The sequence below is a fragment of the Sarcophilus harrisii genome, chromosome 1, assembly GCF_902635505.1.
Source record: "Sarcophilus harrisii chromosome 1, mSarHar1.11, whole genome shotgun sequence".
Taxonomy (NCBI): Eukaryota; Metazoa; Chordata; class Mammalia; order Dasyuromorphia; family Dasyuridae; genus Sarcophilus; species Sarcophilus harrisii.
This window is the reverse complement of record NC_045426.1, coordinates 97,233,075-97,242,061: the sequence shown is the minus strand read 5'-3', so window position 1 is coordinate 97,242,061 and position 8,987 is coordinate 97,233,075. Positions and strand designations below refer to the sequence as shown.

Below are 8,987 nucleotides of genomic sequence, written 5' to 3'. Positions count from 1 at the left end.
ATTTTTTCCTTCAAAGTCTTGATTCTTTTCCTGGAGCATGGTTAGCTTTAATAGAGGCCTATCTCTCTCCTTGGTTCTGAGAGCTCTTGCTGCTAGTCCTTTGTCTCTTCCAGCTTCAGCCTCTAGCTCCCTCCGAATCTCCAGCCAGCACAAAGGTGGAAGTTGGAATGAATCTGACTCTGCCTCCAAGAGTGGACCTATGGGCTTCTGTGACTTGTGAATCTCTTTGACTGCATCCTGGCTCTGAATCTCCCAAAGTGCATCCTGGTTGATGCTCCTAGCTTATATATGCTCTCTTAAAGGTGTGAACTCTAATAAGTACTAAGTACATAATCATTGTCTCTATCAATTCCAGTGACTTAGCACCTTCTGGCCCATAATACCAGGATTCATCTTTGGCAAGCTGCAGTTTGCCTGTTTCCTTCATGTCTCCTCCTAAAGACCAAGGACTTTGATTGATCCTAACTCTGACTGATCTCTGACGGAGGCCCTTCAGAGAGCTAGCCTGGACATTATGTATACATACACAAATATTTACAGCTTCTCTCTTTTAAGAACAAGGTATTACATTACATTTTGGGAACAAAGTATTACTTGTTCATAGTTTATCATTTTTGTGGTGTATTGCTGTAATTTTCTTGATGGTACTTTACTTAAATTTTGGCATTAAAACACACTATGGAAATTTGTTTATATTTTCTTCTATGTTTTTATTCTTCCCGGTTTAAATTTTTGTAGAACTCTTTTTTTAACTTATTTTTCCAAATAGTTTATATAGTATTAACTTGATGGTTCTTTAAATATTTTGGGAAAAATTACTAGTGAATCCATCTGGTATTGAAGATATTTTCTTGAGAGGTTCATTGATAGCAAGTTCAAATAGTTTTTTTTTTTTTTTCCTATGGTATTTCTACTTCTTTTTCTGTTAATCAAGGCAATTTATTTTTGAAAATATACATTAATTTCAGATGCAGAGCCAAGATGATGGAATAAAGTTAGGGACTTGCTGAGCTCTTCCCCAAACACTTCTAAATTCCTTTAAATAGTTACTCTAAACAAATTTTACAGAGTCAGAACACACCAAAAATAGAGTGGAACAATTTTCCAGCTGAAGACAATCTTAGGAAAAGTGTGTTGCAGCAGGATTGGAGTCCAGCATGTAGTCCTGGCTCAGGCCACACAAGCCCAATGCTGACCCATCTTAGGTACCAACAAAGCAGGCCCAGACCTTTGAGGCCTCTGAAATTAGTGGCAGCACTATACCGTTTCTATACCATTTCAACCCAGAGACATCCTGGAAACAAAGTTCTACTTTAACAAAGAATTAAAACTTGAGTAATGGGCTGGGCAAACAGCAAACAACAGAAAAAGATTCTGCCCATAGAAAGTTACTATGGTAACAAAGACAATCAAAATGCTCACTGAGAAGAAGATAGCAAAGTAATAGCTCCTACCTGCAATGCCTCCCAGGAAAATATGAATTGGGCTAAGGCCATGGAAGAGTTCAAAAAGGATTTTGAAAATTAAGTAAGAGAAATAGAGGAAAAATTGGGAAGATAATTATATGTGGTGCAAAATGAAGTATGAAAATATCCATCAATTTCCCTTAGATTTTTACATTTATTTGGTATCTAATTGGACTAAGTATTTCCTAATAATTTATTAATTTTCTCTTCATTCATGGTAAATTCATCTTTTTTATTTTGTGATTTTTGTAATTTGGTTTTCCTCTTTTAAAAAATCTAATTAGGCATTTTAAATATTATTTTTCTTTTTAAAAAGCTCCTGGTTTTATTAGTTCAATGGTTTCTTAATTTTCAGTTTTATTAATGTCTTAATTGATTTTTAGGATTTTCAATTTGTTTTTTTAATTGGGGAGTTAATTTTTTGTATTAATTTTAATTTCATGCTCATTTCATCTATTCTTTCTGTAGGATATTCATTTAAGTAAGCATTTAGAGATATAATTTTTCCCAAAGCCCTTCTTTAGTTGTATCCCACAAATTTTGGCATGGTTTCATTGTTATTATTTGTTTTAATGAAGTTATTGATAGAATCTCTGATTTGTTCTTTGACATACACTTCCTTTAGGATTAGATTACTTAGTTTCCACTTAATTTTAATCAGTGTCTCCACTGCCCTTATATAATGCACTTTTTTGCATTATGATCTGAAAATAATGTACTTCCTGCCTAAATACTATCTCCTTATACTTATTCTCTCTCTATCCTGTAAATTAAGATAGATTTTTGTGCCATCTGAATGTGTATATATTATTCACTTACAGACATTTCATATGAGAGTCAATTTCATGTCTTCACTATAAACACTATTACTCACTTCTTTTGGTGAACCAATTCATCCCATTCTACCTCTACCAATCTCCCAATGCATTTTTTCTCACACCTTAATCTCATTTTTAGATATCATCCCAAAATAATTGACATGCCTATACCCTCAATCTATATATACTCCTTTTAACTTCCCTTACGAGTAAAGTTTTAGAAGTTACAAGTGTCATAATTTCCATGTAAGCAGTTTAACCTTATTGAATCTTTTATGATTTCTTTTTCCTATATATATTTTATCCTTCTCTTGAGTCTCATATTTGAAATTCTAATTTTTCTGTTTAGATCTGGTCTTTTTTTATCAAGAATACCTGAAAGTCCTCAAATTCATTAAATAGCCATGTTTTCCCCTGAAATATTCTATTCACTTTTGCTGGGTAGATGATTATTATTTGTAATTCTACTTCCTTTGCCTTATGGAATATTATGTTCCAAGCCCTCCTATTCTTAAACATAGGAACTGCTAAATCACATTTTATCCTGATTATATTTCTGTGGTACTTGAATGGCTCCTTTATGCTGTTTTCAATATTTTCTTTTGGAAGCTCTGGAATCTGACTATCATATTCCTGGGAGTTTCAATTTTGTTATCATTTTTATTTAGTGATTAGTAGATTTTTTCAATTTATATTTTGTTCTCTGCTTCTAGAAAATCAAGGAAATTTTATTTTTTTCAATCAATAAACATTTATTAATTGACTACTGTCAGATAAATAAAAGACAGTCCCTGCTCTTAAGGACACTGGGGCAAAGAGGGTTAAATGACTTACTCAGGGTCACTCAGCTAGGAAATATTTGAGGCCAGATTTCAATCCAGGTTCTCCTGATGACAGGCCCCATCCATCTATCTACTGTGTCACCTAGTTGTTCTAATTTTCTTTGATAATTTCTAGAAATATGATGTGTATGCTCCTTTATTATTGTTGTTGTTGTTATCATGGTTTTCAAGAGTCTATTCATTATCTCATTATCTTTCTTTAAATTATTTTCCATATCAGTTGTATTTCTGATGTGGTATTTCACAATTTCTTTTAATTTTTCTTTCTTTTGATTATGTTTTATTGTTTCTTTCTGTTTCATGGAATCATTATCTTCCACTTGTCCAATTCAAATTTTTAACAAATTCTTTTAGTCAATGATCTTTTGCACCTCACTTCATCATTTCTATTTTTAAGGAGTTCTTTTCTTCAATGAACTTTTTAAAATACACACACAATTTCTATTGGGTCAATTTTGCTTTTAAAGAAGTTATTCTCATCAGTGAATTTTTGTGTCTCTTTTGCCATTTGGCCCATTTTTTTGGTGATCTAATTTTCTTTAGTTCTTTTGTGTTTGTTTTGCCAAACTGTTAACTTTTTTTCCCTCATAGTTTTCTTGCATAATTCTCGTTTGTTTTTCCAATTTTTTTCTACCTTTCTTATATGGTTTCAAATTTTTTTAAAAAGCTCTTCCAAGTACTGAGTACAAAGGGTCTTGGAGACTTTGTATGTAGGCCTTTTGATTCTGTTGTCTTCTCAGTTTGTGTTTTATTTAACTCCCTTAATTTGATAGAAACTCTATAGTTCTTTTTTGTTTGTTTTTTCATCTGATTTCCTAACTTTAAGCAGGTTAAAGTTGAGTTCTGCTCCCTGAGTGGAAAGGGCAATGTTTCAAGTTTCTACACGTTTTGTGCAGCTACTTTGGGAGGTAGCTCTGTGCAACTGCAGACTCAGTTCTTCCAAGATGGTATGATGCAAGATGAGGTATGGTTACATCTCTGCTGTGAATCGAGTACTTTTTTCTGCATTGGAACTGAGATCATAGTCCCTGTTTCTGCTAATGCTCATTCTTTACCTGAAACCATGAAAAATAATTCAACAGTCTTGGGCCCATTGCTAGCAAAGGTTTGATCAATTTTCTGACCCTTTTACCTTCTGTGGACTGAAAGCTCAGGAAAACACTTTCACTGCTGATTCAGTTATTTTCCAGGGTTGTTGCTGGCTTGACAGATAGTCTTTGCTGGTGGAATGCAAATCACTGTGTTCTCCACTCTGAATCCAATGAGACACACCTTTCCCTGCTACATTTGGAAGTAGTCTTTGCCTGGAAAGTTTCTTCTTCCCATTCTAGTGATGTTTCCACTGCTCCAAAGTTCATTTTGCAGCATTATTTCAAATTTCAGAGACCTTATGCAAATCCTTGCCTTTGCATTGTAATCTGGGCTCCACCTTCTCTACAGTTATTTTAATTGAATTTACTTTTCTATTTCCTTCCACTGGATTTTGTTGGTAATATATAAAAATGCTGATAGTGTATGTGGTCCTATTTTACAGTCTGCAATTTTGCTGATGCAGTTTATTATTTCACCTTTTTAAAAAAGTTTATTCACTAGGATTCTCAAATATCTGTATGTACTATCATAAGCAAAGACTGATGAACAGTTTTGTTTCCTTGAAGCCTATTTTAATTCTTTCAGTTTCCTTTTCTTCTCTTATGACTATAGGTAGTATTTCTAAAACAATATTGAATAATAGTGGTGATAATGGATATCCTTGCTTCATTTCTGACATTACCAAAAAAACTCCTAGCTTATTTTCATTATAAACAAGGCTTGTTGATGGTTTGATACAAATACTAATTATCATTTTGAGAAACAGAGTCATTCAATCCTATGATTTCTAGTGCTTTAAATGGGAATTAGTTTGATATTTCATCAAAATCTTTTTGTACATATATAATTGTATTGTTTTGGTTGATTTTGTTTTGGATATGTTCAGTTATGCAGATAGTTTTGCAATATTGAACCAGCCCTATATTCTGGATATAGTACTCTTTGTAATCATAGTGACATCATGATTATATACATATGTGTGCTCAGGTATTCACACATGGATATGTACACATACATACATAGAAATATGTACATATGTATACACACAAAGATACATATAAATACACATGTTTGTATGTATGCCTGTGCATTATATTGTTGTAGTCTATTTTCATTAATATTAATTGAGGAAATTTGTCTTTATTTTTTCTTTTTCCATTTTTGATCATCCTATTTTGGCTATCAGCACCATATTTGTATTGTAAAAAGTTTAATATAACTTCTTTCTCTAATTTTCCAAATAATTTATATAGTATTGGAATTAATTTTTCTTTAAATGTTTGATTTAATTCACTTCTGAAATCATTTGTTCCTGGGGATTTTTCTATTATGGAACTCATTGATGCCTGTTCAAATTATTTTTTCTAACACAGGATTTAAACATTTTATTTTCTTTTTTGTTAATATTGTCAATTTCTATTTTAGCAAATATTCATTCATTTCACTTAAATCATCAGATTTACTGGCATATAATAAAGCAAAATAGCTTTTATAATGAGTTAATTTCATCTTCATTAGTGATGAATTCATCCTTTTCATTTTTGATACTAGTAATTTATTTTTCTTCTGTTTTAATTAAATTACCTAATATTTCATTTCATAACCAATTTTTTCATTCCCTCCATAAAACCTTCATAAAATTCCCTCCTCATTTTATTAATTCAATGGTTTTCTTATTTTCAGTTTTATTAACTCTCTTTTGATTTCAGCAATTCCAATATTTTGTTTAATTAGGGATTTTAAATTTGTCCTTTAAAAATTCGTTTTATTGTTTTTGGTTTGAATCTTGCTTTTCCATGTCATTGTAATAACTTGTTCTGTTCAGGTTTTTGTTGTTTTTTCATATGTATTTGTGTATGTGTATAAATGTTTCTTGACAAAATCTAAATCTGTGATTTATTCAGTATGAGAACTTCTTATATTAAAAGTATTTCTACTATTGAAAGTCTGTAACTACTCTGTTGTTTATACTGTTAAAAGATTGCCAGGGAGCAGTGAGAGGTGAGCAAAATACCCATCATAATAAATCATGCCAAATGTAGCACTTGCACTCAACTCTTAATTTTGTGAAAACAGTCCAAAACATATTAATTTTTTGGCTTCCACATTAAAAAATATTTACAGATTGAGCTAGCATTACACTAACCAGCTTAGATTTTCCACATCAATTATTTTTTCCTCTGATATGCCCTTTCCTGAACCTTCCATTCAAATTTTTTCTAGGACAATTTTCCATCTCCTCTACTATAGTTCGTTTTCTGCCCTACTTGGAATATCACCATCTATACCTGTAGAGATCATGTTACCCCTTCCTGGGAGGGTTAATCCTTTTAGCTTTGAAAGTCTGGCAGAGGCAAACCTATTTTCATTGGTGAATGAATAAGTGCAAGTTTTCCTAATCCACTACCTAGTCAGTGCCAGAGTGTACTTCACATCTTATCTGAGCCATTCAAATTCCTTGCCATAAGGTTCATCCTCCACATACCCAATGGATATATATGCACAATGTATAGATACATACATATATGCACGCATGTATACATGCATATATAATATCCTCTATCTCTTACATTAAGAATAGTAATTAAATCAATTCTATTAACAGCAATAATTAATTGACTCATGGCTTCAGTAAACATCTTGTCAAACTACCACAGATAAACTCTTTGCTATGGTCACCGCTCCCCATATGCATTGTCTTCCTCTACAAGAGTGTAAGTTCAGTGAGGACATGTAGTACCTCATTCGTGTTTATACATTTATAATCTTATTGTCTCCTGTTCTGAAATATAATACATGCTAGAACAAATAATATTCCATTACTTTCATGTACCACAAATTGTTTAGCCATTCCCCAACTGAAGAACATCTACTCATTTTCCAATTCCTTGCTACCACAAAAAGAGCTGCTACAAACATTTTTGCACATGTGGATCTTTTTCCCTCTTTTATGATTTCCTTGTGATACAGACCCAATAATGGCACTGCTGGGTCAAAGTTTTATAACCCTGTGGGCATAGTTCTGGATTTCTCTACAGAATGGTTGGGTCATTTCACAATTTCTTCAATAATGCATTAGTGTCCCAGTTTTCCCACATTCCCTTCAGAGTTTATGTTTGTCTTTGCCTGTCATCTTAGCCAATCTAAGAGAAGTGAAGTGCTGCTACCTTGAAACTGTTTTAATTTACATTTCTCTCATCCAAAGTGAATTAGAGCATTTTCTCATATACCTATAGATGACTTTAATTTCATCACTGGAGAAGTTTCTATTCATATCCTTAATCATTTATAAATTGGGGAGCAATGCATGCTAAATGGTTCTATTTTCAAATCATTATTTGATATTTTGAAATTATACTCAGAACTTCAAATTTATCCTTATAAAATTAGATAGAAAGACAAAGATATAGATATAGATACATTATTTGGCTAATGATTCCAATCATTATAGGTTTTTGAGAACATATTTCAATTCCAGTTGTATCATGCAATATGCTATTTATCCTGCTCAGTTCTATATAATACACAGAATTATTAAACATGCCATCTATGTACCATCAAATATTATGTATTTCCATATCACTGGTAAAAGAATCAAGCCAAAAATGATCCAAAGGATAGTATCTGGGGCAGTTCAATAGATACTTCCGATTTGGCACTGAACCATCAAGGACTATTCTTAGGCATACTCAGTCAATCAGTTCTGAATCTTTTTTTCCTGTATTTCTCATTATTCCTTATTCTCAAAGCAATGAGAAACTTTGCTAAGTTTTCTTCTGAAGATCAGATATACTATATGCATATACTAATGCATAATGGAATTTAACTCATCTACCAACTTGTAAGGTATATAAAAAGAAATAATTTTCATGAATTATTTTTAATGAGCACATGCTAGCTTTTAGTGACCTCCTTGATTATTGTAACTACACAGACTAGGTAAATCATGGATATTTAATAAAACAGGGAGAAAAATGTGCTGAATTTTAAGCAATTATTCCTTACATTCTGATGTTTGGCTATCCATGGTTCAACTTCAAGTCTTGTATTTCCTTAATGCTTTCTCTGAAGTAGTGAAGCCATGTAAGACAAAGTGTAAAATATTTTAGGCAAAATATTATAACACATTTGCCTACTAAAGTCTCGGACTATGATTCTTTGTATCCATTCCACTTTTAAAGAGAATCTAATTCTTTATATGTCAGTCCTCTCTGATATATTCAACATGGTTCTATGTAGTGTACAATTATTTACTACTATTCCTAGAAACGATTTATCTGCTTTTTCATAGTTTTTGTTAAATGTGTTCAAAAATTAAGAAATTCAGCATCAAATAAATATTGCAAGGATATTAGTTTTACATTTTTATCTACTGCATCAATCAGATTTTGTATTGAATGATGCAACAGTTACTCTCAAGTTCCTCAACACTGCGTAATCATTAGGGGGAAAAGAAGTAAAATTTTTAATCAGGAAAAGAGCTTTAAATGACTTTGTAAAAATGAGAACATTAACTTCAATAATGAATAAGGATGTTAGCCCATGCAAATAATTGCATTATGAAATAAGTTTAAAGTGTCTTACTTGGAAACTCTTAATTGAGGCAAATTATAGAAAAATCTACTACTTTATTTTGATGTAAGAATCAAATTCTGGTGTCTTGCAGAGTTTTAATAAAGACTTACATTCATATGAGCAATGACTTTCTATGGATCATATCTCCTAATATTTCAATTTTGAGATAAATCTATCTGTAAAGTTTGATAAAA

General features: G+C 31.7%; 1 long non-coding RNA gene across 4 annotated transcripts in view; it reads left to right on the top strand.

Moving 5' to 3' along the window:
• The first annotated feature begins 1,310 nt into the window (after positions 1–1,310).
• Positions 1,311–8,987, top strand: part of LOC116422571 — a 52,324-nt gene continuing 44,647 nt past the window's right edge. For 3 of the 4 annotated variants that reach the window (XR_004233227.1, XR_004233226.1, XR_004233224.1), the window contains exon 1: positions 1,393–1,527. This is a non-coding gene — a long non-coding RNA (uncharacterized LOC116422571). Of the gene's footprint in view, positions 1,528–8,987 lie in introns of all 4 variants that reach the window. The other variant, XR_004233225.1, reaches the window with a different exon arrangement.